The following is a 25,634-nucleotide window of genomic DNA, read 5'->3' as shown; positions in this document are numbered from 1 at the left end:
ATTGTTTTGCATCTTCACTCTATGTAATGTTTGTGTACCCTAATTTCCCTCTTTTAGTTGCTTACTTGATGACCTTGAACCATGCTAGCCTTTACCTCTCATGAGTCATTGCATCTTATAAGCATATGCTTTCATAGCATCGTTTCTGATTCATGCATTTGTCTACTTTCTTAGAGAACGATGTTCCGGAGTGTCGCGGTTGCGGAGTACCAAGGCAGGCACCTATGTATCTCAAACCTTACTGTTGAGGACATGCCAACGGTTACTCAAGTTACACATAAGCAAGTGCATGAAGGGCCAATTACACGTAGCCGTGTAAAGTTACTTCAAAAAGAGGTGAACTCATTCCTAGATAAAACTAACTTCAATATACATGAGAATATTATACTACCTAAAAATTCTACATTGATATTGCTTAGGTATACACATGAAGAAGTGGAAGATACATGGCCGAAGGATCAAGACATAGTGCCACTACCGCACCGGTGTGATGAGGAAGGGAAGGGTTATCGGGCCAACCTGATAGAAAGCTGATCAGTCCGAGTACTTTATCTCTTGATTCGCTAAGGCTTTAGGGGCCTATGAGCACTTTATTGAAAGCTTATAAAGTCTTGTGATGGGTGAAGATAGGACACGTAGGAGGGCAGGGTCTAGCCCTACTGCTCTCTCGGCTTGACAGAGGTAGGAGAAAAGGTAATTCTATTCTTGCCTCACAATAATCCAAGGTTACATGTATATAGGCCTACGTGCCTTGCAAACCAAGCTAATCAATCCCTAACAAATAGGAGATAGGCTCCTCAAATCAAACTCACCATAACTGAAGATACTATTCCTAACCGGCCACCTGCTTCCTCTTGTGGTGGCATTCGTAGACATGGCCCCACATGACATCTCCCCCCCCCTCCGACCAATAGCTCGTCCGCGAGCTGGAACGAAGGATAACGCTGTTGGAAGTCAAGAAGGTCTTAGTCAAGAAGGTCTTCCCAGGAGGCCGACGAAGGAGGGGCGCCCTGCCACTAAATGGGCACTTGCCAAACACCATGGCAAAGACGAGTTCGCAGGGCATGCTCAGGCTGAGGGACCACAGCACCATGATGCAGCGGAGGTAGAACAGGTGGTGACAACGGAGGGTCACCCTTGAACGACTTGAGCAGCCCCACATGGACGACATCGTGGATGCGGGCTTTCGGAGGCAGAGCAAGTCGAACGGCGACGGGGTTGATGATGGCCACCACCTGGTACGGCTCGAAGAAGTGGCGATGGAGCTTGCCCTTGGAGGTGTCGACAATGCCAGACACCAAGCAATGTCGCAGGTGTAGCCACACCCAGTCCCCCACAGCGAAGAAGAGCTCGTGGTTCTGCTTGTCGTAGTGGAACTTCATCTTCTTCTGGGCCTGCTCCAGACGGAGATGCACGTCCGCCAACAGCTCGTCCCGGTCCACCAATGACAGCCACAGCCAGCACACAATATCGCCGGGGTCGTATGAGAAAAGTGAAGGCGGGTCGCGGCCATAAACCACTCGGAAGGGCGTGTCCCTGAGGGCCGTATTGTACACGGTGTTGTAGATGTACTCCGCCCATGGAAGCAAGCGGAGCCATTGTCGAGGACGATCGTCGGTGAAGCACCGCAGGTACATGGCGATGATCTTGTTGGCCACCTCCGATTGGCCGTCGGACTGCGGGTGGAACGCAGAGCTCATTTGCAGCTTCGTGCTGGTGGCGCTAAACAGGGCTTGCCAGAATGCCGAGGTGAACTCGGGGTCACCATCTGACAAGATCGAGGTCGGCATGCCATGGAGCGCGGACTATCTCACCGAAGAACGCCCGAGCCACCATCTCCGCTGTGTACGGATGACCAAGCGGAATGAAGTGCACCGACTTCGAGAAGCGATCGATGACGGTCAAAATGACTGACTTGCTGCCAACCTTGGGGAGACCCTCCATGAAGTCCATGGACACATCCGCCCATACCGTGGAGGGGATCGGCAGCGGCTGGAGAAGTCCGGCGGGGTGGAGTTGCTCTGTCTTGTTGCGCTGGCAGACCAGGCAAGAGCGTACGTACTCCTGCACGGCGCGCTGCCCATCTGGTGTATGGAAGTTGCGGCGAAAGCACTGGAGGGTGTGCTGGACGCCCTCATGACCGGCGTCGTGGGCGGCCGCCAATGCCATCTGCAGCAACGGAGAGGAGGGCGGCACATATATGCGACGATTAAATGTGACCTTTGTTTCAAATTTTAAATTATTCTAACTTTTTTGGAGAGTCAAACTATTTTTACAGTTGACCAAAATTATAGAAAAGATTACAAAGTTTTATAGAACCAAATATATGTACTTTGTAAGTATATTTAATGAAGAATCTAACTATACTTATTTGGTATCGTAAATGTTAGTACTTTATATGAACTTGGTCAAACTTGAAATGTTTTAACTCTTCAAGAAAATTGGAATGACTTACAATTTGGAAAGCAGGGAGTAATTATCTTAGTGAAGGGCAGAGCTCTGCCAATTTGGTTCAGGAAAAAATCATTTAAAAACAGAAGGAAGGCTACAGGCCTACAACGTTCAGAAAGAACGGTTTAGCCCAAAAGGCAGACGCAAATTATTTAGATTATTCCACTTGCGAGAAACACAAATGTGCAGATTTAGGCTCTGAATAGAAAATAAAAGACATTCGTGTGAACCCTCATGGTCATCCGAACCCTCGTCTTCTCCTTCCTCTTCTTGAACACCTTCCTGTGAAAAATTAAACAAATTTTACCATATATGGCAACGAATTCAGGTGGGGGATCCACCCACCCCGGGCTGACTTTACCTCAAAAAAGTTTGATGATAAAGGTAAAGTGCTGATGAGGGATCGGATCTCGTAGAAACTGCTAGTTGTCGAGCAGGGCGTCCCAGTCGATCTCGTAGGACGGGTACTTGCGGAGCACGAAGCTCTCGGCCTTGTCCCACGGCACCTCGCTGAAGTCCAGCTGCCCCATCTCCGCTGCCGCAGCCGGCGGCGGCGGGGAGGAGTACATCTCGTCGTCCGACCCAGGCACCGAACCCGCGTCGGAAGAGCTGTTGCTCTGGGACCCCGCCTCCGCCTCCGCGATGGCCCTGCCTCCCTTGGACGACGATGACGCGGCGGCGATGGTGGCGCAGATGGCTTGCAGCCTGGCGTCCACGGCCGAGCCCCGCGGCGCCCAGGAGGCCGCGTTGTCGGGGAAGTTGAGCCGCGTCGCGTCCCCGCGGAGGCGGTACGCCGCCTGGTGTAGGCCAGCGCGGCCTCCTCGGCGGTGTCAAAGGTGCCCAGCCACAGCCGGGTGCCGTTGCGAGGGAGGCGGATCTCAGCGGCCCACTTGCCCCAGCTGCGCCGTCGGCGGTTTTTTTATTTTTTTATTTTTTATTTTCATTTTTTACAAAAATATATTTTCGATTTGAAAATTTACAGGAATATACCACGGCCGCCCAGCTGCCGGGCGGCCGGGACCTGGCCGCCGGCAGCGGGGCGGCAGGGGCTTTTGTGCAAATACTTTTGCGGAAAAAATTGCACGGAGATCCCTGGGGGCCGGCCGCCCGGCAGCGGGGCGGCCGTCCCTGGCCGCCCGGCTGCTGGGCGACCGGGTCTCCCACCTTTATATAAGGGTTCGCTGGTCCCCCCATCCCTCATTTGCTTCACTAAAATTCCAGAAACCAAGAAAAAAGAAAGAGGGAGGGAGAGAGGCGAAGCCCTGCCGGATTTTCGAGCCGGCGACTGCAGGTAGCCAAAATTCTTCTACGCTTTACAAATATATTATGTTGTAATTATTTTTGTTGAAACAATAGATTAGCAATCAATTTAATATTATGATTGTGTATCCAGATATGTCAAGCAAGTTTCGTTTTCAAGTTCATTATGGTGACTACTATATTTCTCATGATTCATATGGAGTAGATCTATCAGGTTTTGAATGAAGAGAGTGCGGAATAGATAAACCCTTAGAGAGGAGTTTTGGTTCCATACGCAAATGGCTTCACGAGATATTCAATGTGAATCCAAAGACTCATTTCTTAACCGTTCAGACTGCAACAAATTGGGGAACTGAAGGGGATTTCTGGGAGTTGATGCTTGTAGCAAACACCGAAGAATGGCGGACTTACATGCAAGCAGCTTTTGACCGCGTGTGGCCTCTTGCAATGCTAATTCAGATTCACCAGAATGCAGCCCATTTCGGTGAAGGGTCAACAAGTACATCATCTCATATGAACCAAGCAGTGGAACAAGAAAATGAAGATCAGAACATGCATGTCACAGAACTTGAGCCGCAAGGTATAGCTGATTAGGTAGGAGAAATAGAAGATCAGAACGTGCATGTCATTCAACCTGAGCCGCAAGGTTTAGCTGATGAGGGGGAGCGGATATCTGGAATAGTGGAAGCTGTACAGAATGAAGACCAAGAGGCTTGAATGATGGAAGAATGTGAGGACTCATCAGATGATGAGGACTACCCGTTGCTAGGTGAATGGCGAGACAAGAGTTTTGGAAATCCAGTGATACAGGATATTAGGAGTAATGAATACGAATACAGAGATAATGAGGTTGTGCAGGGGGCAAAGTATCCTAGCATTGAAGCTGTGAAAGATACTGTGAAGCTTTGGGCTATATCTTTGAGGAAGGAATTCAGAGTTGTGAAGTCTAGCAGCAAAGAATATGAGATGAAGTGTGTCAATGGCGATTGTACATGGCGAGTACATGCCTACAAGGGCAAGTACAAGACACACTGGGAGTGTTCAATTGTTAAACCACATACATGTAGATTAACTGCTGTTGCGCAAACTCACCGTAACATCACATCCACTTTCGTGGCCAAGAAGATGTATGGGGTGATTCTGGACAAAATTAATTATGAGCCAAAATTGATAATTAGGGACATCGATGACCGTTTTCAATACAAAATCAGTTATACAAAAGCTTGGCGGGCAAAACAAAAGGTGTTTGAGATGAGATTTGGCACATATGAGGCATCATATGATAACCTGCCTCACATGCTGTCAGCAATTGTGCAGAGAAATCCTGAAAGCGCGACTGATACCTACATTGTACCGAGTTTATCTGGGGGACCTGGGTTTCTGCTTCGTGCTTTCTTCTGCCTTGGTGCATGTGTGAGGGCATTTATGTATTGTCTTTCTCTTCTATGTATTGACGGCACATTCTTGACAGGAAGATATAAGAGGACAATACTGATAGCGATTGGAGTTGATTGCAACAAGCAGGTGGTTCCCATCGCCTTTGCCTTTGTTGAGAATGAGAACACAGAGAGCTGGTACTGGTTTCTTGAACGTGTGAAGATTCACGTTGTTGCTGGAAGGCCTGATGTTTGCCTCATTAGTGACAGACATGCAGGTCTTCTAGCAGCAATAAGACAACTACATGAAGAAAATCGAGGACAACCTCCTCTATGGCCAGATGTTGTGAGTAGGTGGTGCATAAGGCATATGGGTGCAAACTTTTATGAGCGCTTCAAGAATAAGGAACTTATGAATTTGTTCAAGAGGTTGTGCACACAGAATCAGCAGCGGAAGTTTGATGCATTGTGGCAGGTGCTAGATAACATGTGCGCCGAGCTGCTAAAGGAACAGGCTTCAACCTCCGGCCGGAGACGTTCTGGCGGCGGACCTTTCGCACAGTGGATTAAGGATGCACCTAAAGAGAAGTGGTCAATTCTATATGACACTGGTGGTCGTCGATATGGGATCGAGACAACCAACCACGCAGAGTGTTACAATATGGTAATGCGTAATGTTCGTGGATTTCCTTTTGTTGGCATAGTTGAGTTCATCATGTACGGATGCACAAGGTACTTCAGAGAGCGGTACCAGGCAGCTGCTGTCTTACTTAATGATCCAGGAGTGATTTTTTGTAATAGGGTCACTAACTACATGAAAGAAAAGATTGAAAAGGCTCAATATCACAGAGTGGTCTCCATGGGCACAAATGATCAAAGGTTTGAGGTTTCATACAAGGACAGGACAGGGCAGGGTGTCCGCAGACAAAGGGTCGTTCAGGATTGCTTGATAACGCCGGAAGGCAAGGTTTTTTGCAGATGCAAGAAGCCACAGCTTTTTCACTTACCATGCTCCCATGTCATTGCGGCATGTTCAGAATCTGGGTTGGATCCTGGGGTTTTTGTTTCACAATATTACAGAAAAGAAACCGCTGTGCACACTTGGGGCCATGAGATATATGGCATAGGCAGTCTGGGATCATTCACTACCCCAAATATCTCTCCAATGTACATTCCCAATCCAGATGCTAGAAGAGGGGTAGGTCGACGGCAGACACTTCGTATCCGTAACGGAATGGATGAGTCTGAGGCAGGAAAGAAGAAAAAATGATGCAACCTGTGTGGAGCAGATGGTCACACTTATAAGAAGTGCCCTAAAATGCAAGAAAATAATGCTGGTGCTGAGGTTAGACCTTCTGGAAATCCCACCGATGGATTGCCTCCGGATTTTGGAGCCCGTCACGTCTAGCTTTCGTTATGTGTGCATATGTATTTGAACCAGATGTATGGATATGTATTCCGACCTATATGTGATAATTACATTTCATTATGTATGGATATGTATTTGCACCAGATTGTAGCATGTAATATTACGAAGGTATTTGTGTAGTAAGATTTCTTGGTTGCAGTTCTAAATGTGTAGGTTGGTTCAATTAGATTGCTCACTGAATGTAGTGTACTGAAAATAGAAGGGTAGTTACGAATCATAAATTTTTGGTTTGCAATACATTTTTGTAAACAATGCTACGATTACAAAGCAGAAGTCTAAGGCGTTCGTACTACTAGGTACTTGAACAATGAAAAGCATGGTATGTGCAACACGATAACCTCATGTTGTGAGTAAACCTAACATGCCTTAGGAAATGTAAAATGCCGGGATTACATGGTGGTGCTTTACTGAGTGCACCGGGGATATTTTCCCTTTCTAATAGCTTCAGGCCCTGTTTCCTTAGCACGGCGGGCCCTCTCTCGCTTCCTCTCCCTATCTGCTTCACGTTCCTCTGCCTTCTGACGTTCCACTTCTGCAATCCTCTTCTAAATCTCTTCCTGGTTTTTCTTGCGCTTCTCCTCCATCTGTTCTTCATGCAGCATTCGTTGCCACCTTTGTGCAGCCCACCTTGCTTGATGCTCCACGTGGTCCTTATCCTACTGAGATTGGTCAGTGTCTAACCACTGCACGAAATCACATATAGACGGTGGAGTCTTTCCCCAAATCATGTTAGAAGTCATTACTAGATCTGAAAGTGACAAACTCTGATAGTGTTTTGTAGTACCTTTGCTCGGTCCTTGCCGTAATGCTTGGGCGGGTCGTACTCGTAATTCTCGCACATGAAGAACCTCTTGCCAAAGTCGTCCCCCAAAACTCTTGATTTCTTTAGTTTGCACAAGGATCCGCAAAAACACATAGGCACCTGGACTCCTTGGGGGACTGTTTCCGTCACCTTACTCCATGGAATTTAGGTGGATCCTGAGGATGCCATGGTGTTGAGCCCTGGCAATCACAAGTGAGCAATCAGATTGCTAATATACTATATCAACGCTAATCATTGTCAGTAACTACACCTAAATGCCCTGTTTTAAAAAACATTTTAAAACTACGTTTAATCTTGATTAAACTCTAAACTTTGGTCTAGCCTTGCGTTTAATCACAGTGTCGTTTAATCACAAAAAATGTTTAATTTATGTTTAATAAAAAAAACTCTAAACCATAGGCTAGCGTTCACCTAGCGTCTAGCGTTTTTTAAAACCTTGCCTAAATGTACCACTAATCACTCCTAATAATAATTAAACTGATTGCTAAACTACTGTTTCAACAAAATACTTTCTACAATTTTCTAACATTTTCTAAAATTTTTTAATATTATCTTCCAATTTTTAAGACTTTCTAATACTTCTCTAACAATTTTTTTATTACTTTCTAATACTTAATCTAACACTAAATGTACTGTATCAACGCTAATCATTACAAGTAATTGAACCTAAATGTACCACTAATCACTCCTAACAATAATTAAATTAATTGCTAATCTACTGTTTTTACAAAAAAAATTACAACATAATCTATTTGTAAAACGTAGAAGAATTATGGTTACCTGCCGTCGCCGACTCGAAAATCCGGCAGGGTTTCGCCTCTCCCTCTTTTTTCTTGGTTTCTGGAGTTTTAGTGATGCAAATGAGGGGTGGGGGACCAGCAAACCCTTATATAAGGGCGGGAGACCCGGTCGCCCAGCAGCCGGGCGGCTTGGGGGGGCCCGGCCGCCCCGCTGCCGGGCGGCCGGCCCCCAGGGACCTCTGCGCAATTTTTTCCACGAAAGTATTTGCACAAAAGACCCAGCCGCCCCGCTGCCGGGCAGCCCGGTCCCGGCCGCCCGGCAGCTGGGCGGCCGGGGTATATTCCTATAAATTTTCAAATCGAAAATATATTTTTGTAAAAAACAAAAATATAAAATATAAAAATAAAAAAACCGCTGCGCCGCCGCACGCCGCGGTACAGCTTCTTTGGGCGCTGCGCCGGCAGCATGGCGACTGCGGGCTTCATGGGTTGCGCCCGCGGGCCGAGGCCCGGGTTTCACTGCAGGTGGTGCTGGGCCTGGATGTACTGCATCTGGGCCGGACTGAGGTGGGTCGCCGGCGGCTTGACCAGAGGGGATGGAGCATTCTCTCGCATGAAGGGCTCTAACGCTCGCATCAGATCTTCTTTACTAATAGTATAATCAGCAGCTCTCCTTCTTGATTCAAAAAAAATAAACTTAGCAAAGCACAAAGCATACATTCATACATTTGATAGTATAAATTTTAGTACAGTTTTGTACAAATTTATTTAAAGTTAGAAAATTTTGACTTCGGAAAGAAGTAAACCATCATAAATTTTGGCAATGGAGGGATTACAACATTTGAGGTTGAGACAACATGTTTAGTTTGTACCTGGTGTGTTGATCAATATTGCTACTGGAACATGGATGTGCCAATCTTTCCTGCATTTTTTTTATACCAGAGTGTCATATGCATATCAGCTGAATGCCGTAAAAATGAAATAAAGGAGCTGTCTATCTAGCACCCAGCTATTGACTTCTACTTGCCAGTTGCCACATTTGAATTTTGCTATCATGCATGCAGCTTTCTTTTAGAAAACAAAAATGCATGCAGCTAAAGTTTAACCCTCCGGAAACAAAAACCCATGGCAACAACCAATATTTAGTTACGCCAATTCTCTACCAGGAAATTACACTAGAGGATCGATCACTGTAACTCTAGGATAACTTAATATAAACCCTATATAAACTGATAGTAACCGGAAATTCAAGCACCAGAGACCTTAAATACACGCATATTTTGCTTCCTTCCCTTTTTTCTGTGCATGCTACCTAGGAAAAGGAAAGGGGAGAGAGTAAAAGGAAAAATTCAGGAGTTGACAAGAAGACCTAACACCCAGGTGTCATATACTCATATAGCAATCCCAGAAAGAAATATTACTGGAAATAGGTCTATTAATACAAATTTCTATATATAGAAAGTTGTTAACCAAGGTTAAAATAGTTTGACCAAATGCCATTTTTATCTGGATGCTTAATTGAAATGGAGCAGTTGGATTGAAATCACTTGTAGTTGGTTCAAATCGGAATTAAGAACTTGCTTAGTTGGATTCTAATTTTTATCCAGCCAAAATCATGGCAACCCAACATCATCCCAACATCATGGCTTGCCAAAATCAGGGCATGCCAAAGTCAGGGCAACAAGTTTAGGTATTTACTTGGTTTGGTACCAAAATATGGCACCAAATTTTTTTTCCCTTAAAAAGGTTCAAGAAGTTTTTAACAACTTGCCATGGTTTTGGTTATAAATATTGAAGTGCTAATTTTTAGACATGAACCAATTGATAGCCAAACTTTATAGGCATGCATTAATTTTGGTTTGGTAAAACTTGGAAGCCAACCAAACAGACTGTAAATCCTACAAAACTCGATATCAAAGCCCTATCACCTTTTTATTAGATAATAATGGAAAAAAATTCTCGCTTCATGCACCTCCTTCTGAAGATGCATGGACCACAACCTTTTTTTAAAAGGAAGGCAGGAGCACAACCATGCATAGACCGCAACTATTACAAAGAGGTGGCTACCTCTACAAGGTGAGGCATATGTCCCGTCATCTACAAAATGAATGTTGTACTTGATTCATTCCATCACTACTGTGGGGCAATGAAATACTCAATCCGTTCTAAAATATAGATCGTTTTGACTTTTTTAGATTCATAACTTTTGCTATGCACCTAGACATGTGTTGTATTTTGGTGCATAGCAAACACTATGAATATAAAAAAGCAAAAACGACCTACATTTTGGAATCAAGGGAGTAATAGTCAAACACACTTACTTTTCTAGTAACCTTAATTACCTCTCTCTTGTTGTTGCATTCTGCACCACCCCATGTGAGCATCTCGATAATTTGTCGTGTTGTTGGCCTTTCTACCCGATCAGGTTTCACGCAGAGTAGACCAATCTCAATGCACCTTCTTATTTGTTGGCAACCAAATTCTCGGGATGTATACCCTTGTACTTTTTCGAGCCTAATTTTCCAGTTCGTAAGTACCTTGAAGCCATATCACAAACCTAGAATGTTAGTACTACTTTTATTTTTGGAAAAGGGGGGCGTCCTCCAAGAAAGTTGAAACATAGTACACTTACAAGCTCAATGAATTCTTGGGACGATGATGTTTCGACCTTATCGGGGTAGTGCTTGCCTCCTGTAGTGATCTCAATTATTATTACGCCCAAACTGAATATATCTAACTCCTTTGTGATTATGCCTCTGTTCAAGTATTCCGGTGACATGTAACCCCTTTATCGCAACATGAGTGGGTCAACTCTGAAGCCTTGTGAGAAATGTAAACAAAAAGGCACTTGGTGATGACAAGATTAACTCTAAGAGGCATCTAACTTACAATGTTCCAAACTGATTTTTTGTGATGGTTCGAGTTTGTAGATCACCGAAGAGTCTCGACAAACCAAAGTCAGCAATTTTTGGCACCATGTTATCATCGAGCAATATGTTTGCAGGTTTAAGGTCCCTATGAATAATAGGGGTACCAGCTTGCCACTCCTCATGAAGATAATGTAAACCATGGCATATACCCCTAATAATTTTGTAGCGTGTATCCCAATCAAGTCCAGAAGATGCATCTACAGTTATAATATGCATCTGAAGTTATATCTGAAATCACATATGGTTGTTCTCTGGATAGTATGTGAATAGGATTCTAACCATGGTTTTAAAGGCGTCGCCTAGGCGACGCCAAGGCGTCCAGGCGGTAAATTTTTCTGGGCGTCCTCTACGCCTAGCCAAAATCAGTGAGTGAGGGAGGAAAGAGAAGAAGAATGAACTCCAAAAAGGCTATGCAGCTGCCGCACAACCCATCCCAGCCAGATTCGGTGCTGGTGGCTCTGGCGGAGAGAGAAGATAAAGATGGGGATGCGAGGAACTAAGAGAGGCAGAGAGAGGAACCAGCGGAGAGAGAGAGAGAGGCAGAGAGCGGAACCGCTGAGGGAAGCACGAGAGGACTCAGGAAGCCTCTGGATCTGACTCTGGAAGGGGATAAGTACTAGTGCGTGAGTCACAGATGGGCTCCTGGTGGGCTGGGCCAACTGCTTCCCTACTCTTATATGCTTTGCTCCTTTTCTTTTTACTTTTTTGCCTTTTTCTTTCCTTCTCCCTTCTACAATTTGGCTTTCTGCAAGGCTGACAAGGCGTCGCCTTGGCTCTCCTTATGAGTGCCTAGGCGTCCAGGCGGTGGTTGCTCACCTAGTCTCGCCTTACTGCTTAAGAACCATGATTCTAACCACATAAATTGAAATTTGATGCTTGAATGACTCAATGAAAGAAAAAAGAACACGATACACCCATGTTGTTGGGTTGCCATACCAGAAAGATGCTTGCAGAGGCTTCCATTAGGCATGTACGCCAAGCAAAGCAGCCTTTCTGACTTCTCAGCATAAACGTATTTCCCGTTGTGCAGTTGTACAAGTTCCTTCTCTGTTTCATAACAGTATCCTACAAGTTGCACTATGTTTGGATGTTTAAGCCTCATGAGATGACATGCTTCATTCTCATATTGCTTATCCTGAATTCCTGACATTGTCCATGTAAACTTCTTCACAGCAATTGTATCCCCATTTGCTAGAACTCCCTGGTTAAAAACTCTGATATTGGTAAATAGCAATTTCTTGATAGAAAAAGTTTGGTTATAGAAAAAAGTAGGATTTAATCTTACCTTATACACCCTACCAAAACCACCTTCTCCAAGTAGCTGCTCATCAGAGAAATCATTTGTGATGTCTCTCAAATCTTTTAATGACAGACTTTGTAGATTCAAATGTTGATTGTGTAATATGCTCTCCTGCTTATTATGTCCGCCAGAGTCATCGTCCTTGTTAGCTCTGAGAATTCTAAACACTTTCAGATGATAGAGAACATCCTTTTTTTTGTTGCCGCGTTGTTTCCCACAGATTGAATAGTGCCTTCAACAAGTCTCGCTGTTATAACTTGTGACTGAATGATTATTCCACCAAAACAGGATAACTGTACAACAGAACACATAACAAACTATGAATATTTACAAACTGTGCTTCTACCAGGTGGCCCCAAAGGAGGAGAGAGAAAAGTAGATAGTAAAAACCAAAATAGACTAAATATAGCCTGAACATCATAAAAACCTCTCAAAGTAGATAATAAAGAATCTAAAGCAGACGGTGTCCTACTGCAAGGGTGGTCTTAAGAATCCAAAAGTGGTTGCTCATAAGAGATAGATGAATCTCAACCTCTATTGCTCTCGCATAAAGCTTTTTTTTTACGCGACAGGGAAAAGGGTCTATGAATTTTCGTTTTTGTTTGTGAATCCCTGTTTGTATCTTTTGAGCGCATGCTCATAAGTAGCGATCAAGGAAATAGATCAAACGACCACAATACCGTGAAGAGGAAACTTCCCAGATCTAGGGAAGCTTACCATAAAGGGCTTCAACAAGAGGTTTTATTCGTTCTTTAAATAAAAAATAAAGATAGGATAGATTTGAACCGCAATTACAAAGGTAATAACTACTATGTCAGCCCAAATCGTGAGTTGCAGAGATAAAAAAAACCATGAAAAGCAAGATCCCTGAGGGGGAGAGGGGGGAGGGGGGAGAGAAGCAAGCTTACTACATCAGGAGTTAAGGACCCTAAATATATATATTGAACTGTTAGATCGCATAGTCGCAAATGTTCTGGCAATTAATATAGTGATGAAAAGTCTGAAAACAAAATCCAGGAAACACTCCGAGCAATACAAATGAAGCTGGAGAGAAGTTTGAAGGTGTTTTTGTCACGGTACAGAGATTCAAGGCAAGATGAAGCAGGTTGCTAGAACACTAGCTAGGAGAAAGAACACTTCAAAGACAACTGAGCACTAACCTGGTTTTGGTCTGATGGAGATGCTGCTGCTCAAAAAGCCTCCACCTCCCAGCAGGGCCCTTGAGAGTCGTCGACACCCGTGAAAAATTAAGAAAGTATAGGCCGGCTACCTCTTCAAGGACGCGGTTGGCTGCTTGACCGAGCAAAGTGGTCTCGATATCAGCAGCCTGTATTTTACTAGGGTGAACTTACCTTCAAGGACGCGGTAGTCTGCCAAAGTTATCTGATTAATCAATTCCTTCAAGTGGTGGCTAAGGGTTTTTAAATTTACTTTAACTCCAGCAATCACTACGAGAAAACCCACGATTGCTGAGTGCCTATTGGTTTGCCGATTGCATTCCATCAGGCACTCCGCAAATAATATATTTGCCGAGTGTAAACTATAAAACACTCGGAAAAAAACACTCGGCAAAATGTCCAATTTGCCGAGTGCAGAATACAATGAACTCAGCAAACAACCAAAAAACACTCAGCAAACAAAAACACTCGGTAAAAAAAATAGCACGTGCCCGCCAGTAAACATAGTAATTTGACAGTAACGGCCATTAGAACTTTGCCGAGTATCCATTGGTGGCACTCGGCGAAGTCAATGTTTTGCCGAGTGTGGTGGCACTCGGCAAATAAAAAAATCCTATTCTGCCCTCCAAAATTTTTGTGCTTTCCTCGTACCGTATGTGGTACTCCAGGTTAAAATTTGGTATATTTCCCAGCCTCAATATTAGAAGAAAATTCTAGGGATAAGTCAAATTTGAACCGCAAGTGATTCGAATAGTGGAATAAAATGAATGGATAAATTATATTCATGTTATTGACTCCAATGTTAGGCCATATCCGGGAAATGAAAGAAAATTTTGAACATCTTGTTCATGAATCATGACCACGAATGTCTGGCGGAATTGTTTTAAAATTCTATAAAAAGCAAAGAACTCTGAAAATTATGAGATTTGTCAAGATCGCATGTGTTACCGCCGGTATTTGGCCAAGACGGATATGGGCCGAAGCTGTTCGATGGGCCGGTTCGGATCGTCCAAGGAAGAGGCGATTGCGGTCCACGCCAAGAGCCGATGGGCTCTTCTTATCTGTATATTATTAGAGATAGACTAGTTTTCGTATTATTTAAACTAGGGTTTGTTAGCTTGCACGTCAAGTCTTCAGACTATAAATATGTACATATACCCAATGAATAAAGATTGACGGCAAACGTTCCCCAAGCAGCGGTTGTCTCCAACATTCTCTCGGTGCATCGCCACCCCTAATCACATTAGGGTTTCTCTCGAGATAAGAGCCATGCTGCTCTAAGGATTCTTTCATAGTCTCGTTAGAGCATCATGGCTCGAGCCTTGTACCATGGTAGATCTCGTACTGAAGCATTTTTTATGGCGAGATCTGCTAGTTATCCTGGTTACCTTGTATGCTTTTCGATCTGCTTTTGCATCTGTGCTTCGAGTTGATAGGTCGATTAATCATACGAATCGGAACGCGCTACCCAGCCATTTGTTACAATCCACGATGTGCGCTGCAACACGTGCATGCGACTTGCCGATAGGATAGCGTGTGTCGATCGTCCTGCTCGTTTATGTCTTAGATTAGATTTATCTATGTGGATGGGTTTCTTTGGAGATCCTGGCTATGTTCACGCATGCTTAGATTGTTCTATGTTGTGTGTAGCAAAAGCCGATCTGGATAGGTAGATTTGTTTATATCATGTTACGGAGCAGGCTTAGATGCAGTTTATTCACTTTCCTTTATTAAATGCATCTACAATCGGCAGATGTGCCGATATGCCCATGGATTCCCCCGGATCGGCTGATTTTGCTGATGAAAGACAGCGGGGTTGACAGATGCCGATCTGAGTGATCGGCAGGAATTTAACGTTTACTCTCATGTGACACAGGGAAAGCAGGAGACAGAAACTACAACACTCACCCCTTCCTAGCTGCAGGTCAAGCCAGGTGGCACGCCCTGAACACCAAGCTGAGCACGAGTCGCACTAGGAGAGTCGAGGGTAGCAGCAGCATGATCTCCCGACTCAGCGGTGTGTTGATTGCCGGACCTCCGTCCGTCGGTTTCCAGCGGCAACACATCTTTTGGCACGCCCGGTGGGACCGTCGACGTCAACATCGACATCGACACCATGCCTCCCAAGCCGGCTAGCTCTAAGGCCGGCGAGCGGGACAACAACGTCTTCCTCCCGGAGGGGAAGTCCGGCCCACCAACGCTGGACGACCTCACCGGGGAACACCGACGCAAGTACGACCAGGTCATGGCGGGCCTGGCAGAAGAGGTCCTTAAGCACTTCACGTGGACCCGCTCCGGAGGAATCAAGTGCACCGGTACTCCGGAATTGACTCTTGACGGGATCGATCTTTCCATCCCGTCAGAAGAGCGCAGTCAAGCACTTTGGCAGGAGATCAACTACATGATCCATCACGCTCTCCTCCGCCAGACCGAAGTCATCCTCAACTCCATGGACAACGTGGTGACCCGCGTTGTCAGAGCAGTTTTGGTCGGTGAACACGATCAAGACATCGGCCCAGTGATAAAATCCCATGCGGGAGAAAAGAGGTTCTACACGCGTCCACTCCAGATCCCGCAGATCAATGCCCCTGAAGGGACGAAAGCGGAGTTCATCCTCTACGCACCTCAAGATCAACATGACAGGCCAACCTGTTATGAGGACCCGCCCGCCTTCATACCAGAGGGGTACACCTGTCAGCTCCGCTACAGGCCACTGCGGGCGGATGAAGAGCCCTACCGCCGGCAGCAGCCGGCCAAGGAGACCAGTGCCAACATCCGCACGACTATCGGCAGGGACAAACCTGTCGATCAAGAGCTACTGGCTTGGCAAAACCAGTACGAAGCAGGGCCGGTTTCTCACAACCAGGCCAGTTAGTCCTTCGGTGCAGGGACTGGAAACCTTCAGGATCAGCTGGACGAGATCCTGAAGACCCAGTTTGGGATCACCCCGAAGAGAGGCATCGTCACGTACTCCAAGCCATATCCAGAGGTCTACATCCAGCTGCCGCCGCCACCCAAGTTCAAGGTGCCGGAATTCTCAAAATTCAGCGGCAATGACAACACCAGCGCAGTGGAGCATATCAGCCGATATACTGCTCAGCTCGGCGTCGCAGCTATCGCCGAACACATGAAGATTCGGCTCTTCTCCCTATCGCTGACCGGGGCGGCATTTGGGTGGTACACTTCCCTTGCACCAGAATCCATCACGTCGTGGAAGTAGCTGGAGGAGCAATTCCACGCTCAATTCTTCTCGGGCTCCAATGAAGCTACGCTGTCAGACCTCACGGCCCTCCGTCAGAAACCAACGGAGACCGTGAGCCAGTACATCCAGCGCTTCCGCGAGACCTGCAACAGATGCTGCTCTCTCCACCTGCCAGAGAGGAATCTGGCGGAGCTCGCCTACGGTGGACTCTCCCGAGTCACCAAGGGCATCTACGGGCCGACAGATTTCGACTCCATCGGCCACCCCTTGTCGAAGGTATCTGCTTACGAACGTCTCCACCCTGATTTGTATGCAATGAAGCCGCGGAGGCCGGCCAAATACTTCCAGGCCACCGAGGAGGAATCGGCCGACGAGGCCGAGGTTGCTATTGTCCAGTGGGCCAAGGCGTCTTAGCCTCTGCCGTGCCCCTGGCTCAAACGACCCGAAACGACCATCGGCTACGACTTCGATGTAACCAAGATGGAGCAGATCTTCGACCTGCTCCTCAAGGAGAAACAGCTGGAGCTTATGGTCGGACATCGGATCCCTTCGGCCGACGAGCTCAAGAGGCGCAAGTACTGCAAATGGCACAACACCGTCGACTCCCACCAGACAGTCTACTGCAAGGCTTTGCGCCAGCAGATACAGAGCGCCATTGAGCAAGGGCGTCTTGTATACATGCGGAACCAGATGAATGCGACAAGACGCCCTTCCCGAATGTCAACATGGTGGATGTTGCGCCTATGCCGCAACACTCTCCATCCGAGGAGTCCTCCGCGTCCCTCCAGCGGATGCGGAGCGCAATTGAGCAAGGGCGCTTCATCTCCAGGACTGCGCGCGGTGAGCACGGTGCACCCATTTTTCCCTCGATTAACATGGTGTCGTGTGCGCACAGTTCCAAGGGAAAGGAAAAGGCCGATCCTGACGATGATCGGCCCCTGGAGTTCAAGCCCGAACACCACGTGTCGGCAAAAGAGGTCAACAGGAACCGCCGATCACGACCAAATTTAGGGGTGTTGATCGGTTTATATGCAAGACCCGAACATCAACACAACGAAGACCGACACCGTGACGACTGGCACGTCCACCGTCACGAGCGGGATCACAGAGGACGTGGGCTCCACCGCGGTTCACGCCGCCGCTCACGCAGTGGAGAGCGCCGCCGAGAAACGCGACATCGGCAGGAGCAGCGCCTCTGCATGGGCGGCGGCATGATGAAGACTGCACCCGCCACAACAACGGAGGAATCAGGGCGCACTGGGAGTGCCCATTCTTCCAGTACTGCTAGAGTCGGGGGATGGAACGACTCCCAACTTCTGAGGTTTGCCCGGAGTTCTCCACCCGGCGGTAGGGAGATCGGCGACCATCGGTGTTCTAGAGGCTCGAACACCCATCACCTCGCCGATCGTGCCGTGCGTCACCCGAGCAGTCCCCGCAGGAGGAACCCAGCAGGATGTGCGAGGAATGCCACCTCCCAAGGTGGTGTCCAGACAGGCTATCCAGATCATAGAAGCGGAGAGTCCAGAGGCTGCGCAGCCTCGAACAAGCCGAAGAGAATTACCTTCTGCTCCTCAAGCAAGTGAATTCCGAGCCGGCGGCCATCCCTCCCCCGCGCAGAGTATGCAACATGGTTTGGAGGAGGGTGCAGCCGACCACATCGATAGTAAACGCTGACACATCGGCCGATCCAGCAACAGTTGGGACAGGCGCTCCATCAGGTAAATGGAGGGCAGACCCGTCGGCCGATGTCAACATGGTGTTCTTCCTGCCGGAGGAATTCCGTAGCCCCCAGCCAATCCAGGAGACAGTGGCGCAACTCAGTCTGGGGCTCGCAGCTGTTGTCTTCGAGAAGCCGATCGACAAGAAGTACCATCACCTGAGGCCGCTGTACCTCAAGGGCTATATCAACGGTAAGCCTGTCAACAGGATGTTGGTGGACACCGGTGTGGCAGTCAACCTTTTGTCGTACGGGATGTGTCACAAGATCGGCAGGACAGAAGAGGACCTGATCAAGACCAACATGGTCCTCAATGATTTCAAGGGCAGCCCCCACGCCAGCAAAGGGAGTCCTCAACATCGACCTAACCATTGGTCATAAGACAGTCAGCACCTCCTTCTTCGTCGTGGACTCTGATGGGCATTACTCGGCCCTGCTTGGCTAAGATTGGATACAAGCCAATTGTTGCGTGCCGTCCACCATGCATCAGTGCTTAATGCAATGGGATGGCGATGAGGTGGAGGTGGTGCAAGCCGATGACACATGCGATGTGACCATGGCAGATCCTCCAAGCTGGTGGGGAGATGGGATGGAATGCCTAACCGACAGGAAGGATCAGGACTAGTGCTTCATCAACCAATCAAAAAATGGAGTCATGCCGATTCCAGCAATCAGTGGCAGTTCATGAGAACATCTACTCAGAGTATGGCCGATCCTCACTGTTGACGCTCCTTAGCGCCCCCGATTTATATACCGCAAGCGCACGGTTTCGTATAGCTTTTCCCTCAGAGTATTCCCCCAAGGTTTATCAATCCACAGAACCAAAGAGACAAGAAACAATCTACTAGCATAGAGATTCCTTTGTGTGAGATGGTGAAAACGAATCTAATCTACTAAAAACACGACAAACACCGAAGGTAGCAAGAGAAAGTTAGAGATAACCAATCTAGATCACCTAGATCATGCATATGTTGTAGTTCCAGCTAGATAAAGTGAAGTAAGATAGATGTGAATCTCAATGAAAAGCCTCTTTAAACCCAAAATCTCCAATCCGATCCCTCGATACTCCACCTACTCTGTGGAGACGGCCTGTCACGACGCCCCCCTTTTGAACGAAATACCCTGAAGCAAGTCGAACCCCCTTTGGTAGTTCCGCCATGAACCTCTAGCCACCATGACTACAAGATCATGCTAAGTGATCTATCTCGATAATAGATCTAGGATGAAGCGAACCCAAAGAAAAGAATGAAATCGAAAGAGGAGAACATGGTCGCTAAACATTCAGAAACACAAATAACTTCACCATGAATGATAGTACATCACAAGATCACAACCGGGGCCCTACCTTGATCTTGATGATCCTAGCTCCAGAACTCCGACGTGGTCTTCCTTGCAAGGTTCCCACATCGGCTAGGGCAAACCCTAGACAACTAGCACGACCCTCGGCTCTCCGAGAGGTGTCCCTCTATCTTCTCTGCTCCTTGGCGTCGTCTCCCGAATTGATCTCTGCATGAACCTTGGGGAGGGGTCTTTAAATAGCCTCAGGGAACCCTCGGTCAAAGGGGAGGTCGAACCGACCTAAAAACAGGATGGGCCGGCCGGCTCAATGAGCCTAGGCCAGCCGGCCTGGGTCTTTCCTTCGCCGACTGGTGCTCAACTTTCTCCCCAAGTCTCCTGGAATCTTCTAGAGTTTATGTCTTTCACGATTGCACCCCTTTAGACGTCGTTATCTTCGAGATTTCTTCGAGGAGAAGGATAGGATGGAAAATCCTTCCTTAAATATCTCTTTGCTTTGCTTAGCCCCGAAGCATCTCGATCTTATCTTGTGGGCTTTGTCTTTTGGGCTTCATTGGAGGGTGGATGTGCATGAATGGGCCTCTAATCATCATGGCCTTCGATCCTTTGTTCGGGCTTTGGCCTTCGTCATTCTTCGTATCATCGCGTGATCGTGGGCCTCGCCATTTCATGCTCCAAAATTGGTCAAAAACCTGCAAAAACGAAGTACCTCCAAAATATATGTGCAAACGTGAAAACGACCAATAATTAGGCCGAGGTTAGGATGGTTAGTGATTTTGATATTAAATTCATGCCATTATCAAAGTTAAACAGGGGATAAAATGGATACTTAAGGAGTGCCAACATTCCCCCCATGCTTAAACCTTGCTCGTCCTTGAGTAAGTCTTTGATAAAAATCAGCGCTACCTTTCAGTGTCCAATCCCTGCACTTGATCATACACGAGAAAACACAATGCTCCCAAAAAATATTTTGCAGTTAATAGTTCAAGTTGTAACCAGCTTTTTCAATGTTGAAGGTAGATACAAGTTAAATGCTTCCCCACAATTATTAAGCACATGCTCTCAAAATTAAACAAGTCTCAGAATTAAGAAAGTAAGTTCCATAAGTAATGCTAAACCAAGATCAATAATTCAAACCTCATTGCAATTTGCTCATGGAAACTCTCAGCTCATCTTGTCTCTCAAACTTGCTAGAATTCTCTCCTTTCTTTCTCTCATATGTATGTGTGAGGCTTTATCTGGAGCTCTGGAAAGGTTAGTCCTAACAAAAGATATTATAATCAAGATAATATCAAAACAAGAAATACTTCTTATGGATTTACCGAGACTCGTCAAAAAGACCATTGGAAAATAATTTCTTTGTGGAGAGGGAGAGAATGGAACACACACTTTAGATGGTGGACATGTGCAAATGGCAACGATTGATCCCAAGGCATGACTGAAGTCCTTGTTATCGGATTGCACATGGTTGGAATAATTGAGTACAGAATAATCTTCAAAGTACCTGGAGTTTAATGAAGCAAACGGAACCGAGGAGCTTTTCATCATTATTTATTTCATTTTTTTCCTTTCTTCCTCTTTTTTTTATTTATTTCTTTTTGCTCCTCAGAACCACTGGCAACACAATGCACTTACTCCACCTCCCCCATGCTTGAACTTTTGCTTGTCCTCAAGCAATGAAGTGATGATAACTTGATGGAGTGAGTGCACAAAACCTTTATCAATTCTCTGGACATAACTTTGGAATTCAAGGGAGCATCTCCTCGTGAAAGATTGAAGCCAACAGAGGAGGAAAAGGGGCAGGCCGGCCGGCCTAGGGGTGTTGAACCGGCCGGCCTACTGCCTGTAGGCCTCCACTTCTTCGGATTTTTCTTCTGCGAACTCTTTGATGCTTCCCAAGCTTATGTTTTACTGAATTTTGCTCTTGATTCCACTGTTTTGCCGTCGAAATAAATATATACTCAATATATAGGTTGTGGTCAAGGAGGTGTTTCACAAAAAGATGTTTTTGGTTAGGGGTGGATATCCAGCGAGGTTTGCGATGTTCCCGGTATAGAAACTCACAATGCATGGATAGAATGGCTAGCAAAAGATAGGTATGCAAAAATAAGGAATGGTCAGCTTCTTAGTCTCGTACCAAAGAAGATAAATCCTGAATTAATTCACCTGAAAATAATTCTTGCTCTATGGTTTGTTATGATATATCATTTAGGCTTGTAGAAGGGTAGAGCAATTGCAAAAGGTATTATTGACAAGGTTAGCTCAGAATTAAATCCAAATTAAAATTTCCTTGACAAGCTTAAGTAAGAGAGCAAGAGTAAAAGATATGGGTCTTAATTTATCATAACCTCCACAATTGAATTAGCCAGCATTTAATTAATTTTCAGATCATGTTAGAGAGAGCATTAGTTTAATCATGCATAAACCAAGCACAAGAAAGTAGACAAAGCGGCAACGATCATCATATTTTAACATGGCACAAACTTTCTATCATCATTACTAACCATAACATTAAAGCGTAGGTGATGCATTTATTTATCATGGTGATGAAGACAAAAGAAAACAAATTGCACATATGCTGAAATAAATAAAACAGAAAATTGCTACGCACACACAAGCTTGCACACATGCTGAAATTAAATGAAAAGAAATAGAAAATCCAAACCACACGTGCGAGCATTTTATTCATGGTCATGCCGTCGATCAATCTCCTTGATTGGCTCTTGCGTTGTATCCTTGATCATAATACTGCTGAAATGCTCCTCCATTAAATTGTTCCGGTGGCGCCAGGCCTAGAAGTCCCATTTGATATGCAATTCCTGCAGTTCCATCTTCTAGTTGGGTTGTATGCCTCCGGATGGCATCTATATCTTCCATATTTCTTCTCGCATAAGTACCCATAATTCTCATTCCTTGTTCTGGTTGAGGGAGGTCAAAATATTGTGCTCCAAATGACGGGTCGGGCATCTCTCCTTGATATGACGAGGGTGAGTAGCCGTAGTTGCGAAATGGTGGGGGTGCCGCCGCAGCGTGCCCCCATGCTTGTTCTTGGCTTCCTTCCCATTGACTCATCCATCCTTGCGGGTATCCCTGTCCACTTGATGCACCTTGAAATTCATTTCTCCAATAAGCAGAACTTGGCGGTGGAAGGTTTACTTCTAAGTCTTCTTGTTGTGCCGATGCCGATGTCCCTTCAATTAACCTTCCTCTTTTTGATTTCTTCACCTTTTTTTCAATATTTTCAACTCGCCAATCAGTCCTCCCTCTTGTAAATAATTTCAGCCTTTGATCGGGGAGGGAAATATCCATCTCAGAAATAGTAAATCCCTTCTTTTCATCTCCTCCGATATAATGGCCCTGCCTCAAATGATCAATCCCAATATCTCTTCCCGGGACATAAAATTTTTGGATCACTCGTAACCTCGGATTCATTGCTCGGGCTATCATTGTAAGATAACATCCCGAACCAACTTCTCCCATGCCGGATGATGCTTCACAAAGCCACCTTTCAACCATGATGTTGGTGGGATCAATTACTTGATTCTGATGGCGGAAGAAGATATATTCAAGACTGCTTTTAGATGTCCGGGTAATATCGGCCTGTTCAAATGGGTCGTCATGACCTTCGGCCTCAAGAACGCCGGAGCAACCTACCAGCGGGCGATAAACTACATCTTCCATGACCTCATCGGGCAACTGGTGGAGGTATACATCGACGACATGGTCGTCAAATTGGCTCAACCGGAGGTACATTTAGCCGATTTGCGATGAACATTGGAACGCACATGGCTCCACAGACTAAAGATGAATCCTAAGAAGTGTGCATTCGGAGTCACAGTAGGAATTCTAGGGAAAAGAGAGGGTCATGTTCTATCTCAGCCGATGTCTACTCGACGCAGAGACAAGGTACAGTGAGGTAGAACGGCTTTGCTTATGTCTGTACTTCACTTGCACCAAGCTGCGGCATTACCTGCTCAACGCAGAGACCCGCGTTGTCTGGAAGGCTGACATCATCAAGCACATGCTGTCGGCGCCCATCCTCAAGGGGCGGCTCGGGAAGTGGATGTACGCCCTCTCAGAGTTCGACGTACGGTTTCAGCCAGCCAAAGCCGTCAAGGTACAAGCATTGGCAGATCTCATCACAGAAAGGGCATCACCATCGGCTTGTTTTGCCGATGTCAAGCCTTGGGTTATGTTCTTCGACGGATCGACTTGCGACCCCACTTGTGGCATTGGAATTCACATCGTATCTCCACGAAGGGTCATCTATGATTTTGCGTTCCGTCTGGCGTCCAAGCTCACCAACAACCATACAGAATATGAAGCTATCTATAGGGGTCTGGAGTTACTTTTAGATGCTGGGGCCGAAGTAATTCAAATCTTCGGCGATTCAAAGGTGGTAATTCGTCAACTCACGGAAGATTATGACTGCATCAGCGACAATTTACACCCGTACTTCGTCAAGTGCCTGTTGGCGCTCCTTAAGTACCCATTTTATCCCGTGTTTATCCTTGATGATGGCATGAATTTAATATCAAAATCACTAACCGTCCTAACCCCGGCCTAATTATTGGTCATTTTCATGTTTGCACATATATTTTGGAGGAACTTCGTTTTTGCAGGTTTTTGGCCTATTTTGGAGCATGAAATGACGAGGCCCGTGATCGAGCGCTAACACGGAGAAAGACGAAGGCCAAAGCCCAAAAGGAGGACCAAAGCCCATGTTGATTCGAAGCCCATTCACGCACATCCATCCTCCAAGAGAGCCCAAAGGACCAAGCCCACGAAGATGAGATCAAGATACTTCAGGATTAAGCAAAGCAAATGAAGATTTAAGGAAGGATTCCCTATCCTATCCTTTCCTCGAAGATATCTCCAAACTAACAACGTCCAAAGGGGTGCAATCGTGAAGGACAGAAACTCTAGAAGATGCGAGGAGTCTACACGTGAAAGATGAGATCGAGGCGAGCCCGAAAAGGGGTAGGCCGGCCGGCCTAGGCCCATGGGGCCAGCCGGCCCAGCCCGTTTTCGAGTCGGTTTGGCCTCCCCTTCGACCGGTGGCTTCCTCGGCTTATAAATAGCTTGCACCTTATTCAACTCGGAGCATCAATCCACCCAGAACTCGACGAAAACCTAGGGCCAAGACCGGAGGAGGCTGACGGCCGCCGCGAGTCTTCGAGGGTACCTAGGAGATTGCTTAGGCCACCCCTAGCCGCCATGGCCTCCCTGCGAGGTTGTGCCATGGTGGGGTTCGAGAGTCATCCCCAACATTCGTCGGGGTATGTACACACACGATGGTGATATCAATCTACTCTTTATTCTAGTTGTCTCGACTTTGGTCTACTTCAATGCATGCTTTCTTTCTCATATGTGATGCATCCATATGTTCATAGTAAGATTAGATCTATTCGTGGTGATTAGTCTATATCTTGCGGATACGTTGAGGTAGCATGTTTTAGCTAGTGGTTGATTACCCTGGTGTGGTGACAGCATGACGGAGGGAAAAGCTCTAGCGACGACATGATGTGGAATAGGATCGATGGCTAGTACCATGGGAGTCTGGGGTAAAGCTTTGGGAAACCTTAGGCGTCGACACGCACCTCGCACCGGCGACCTTGGGAAAGTAGGACGCTTGCGAGCTGTCTTTCTGAGAGATGATTTCGTGTACCTTTAGTTGAGATGCAATCTATGCTTTGATCACCTTTTTCACTAGAACCGTACCTAGAGACGATAGGCCCTAGCTCCTTGGTTGTGTTATCTCATCTACGGTTGTGGGTGTGATGAACATTATGCTTCATTCATATCTATCAAGTGTTCAGTTTATATGCAATCTTCGCTTCATGTTTAGGTTAGGTTCGATAGATTAGATGGTAAACTCTAGTCGGTTCGCTTCCGATCCACGGATTGATAAACCTTGGGGGAGTACTCTAAG

The 25,634-nt window shown here is 46.3% G+C and overlaps 1 pseudogene; it reads right to left on the bottom strand.

Annotated features, from left to right (window-relative positions):
* Window positions 1-2,858: 2,858 nt before the first annotated feature.
* Window positions 2,859-13,565, bottom strand: LOC120701076 (annotated as a pseudogene).
* Window positions 13,566-25,634: the final 12,069 nt, after the last annotated feature.

The sequence above is a fragment of the Panicum virgatum genome, chromosome 3K (genome assembly GCF_016808335.1).
Source record: "Panicum virgatum strain AP13 chromosome 3K, P.virgatum_v5, whole genome shotgun sequence".
Taxonomy (NCBI): Eukaryota; Viridiplantae; Streptophyta; class Magnoliopsida; order Poales; family Poaceae; genus Panicum; species Panicum virgatum.
Note: the sequence above shows the minus strand (reverse complement) of the source record. Positions and strands in the feature narration are given on the sequence as shown.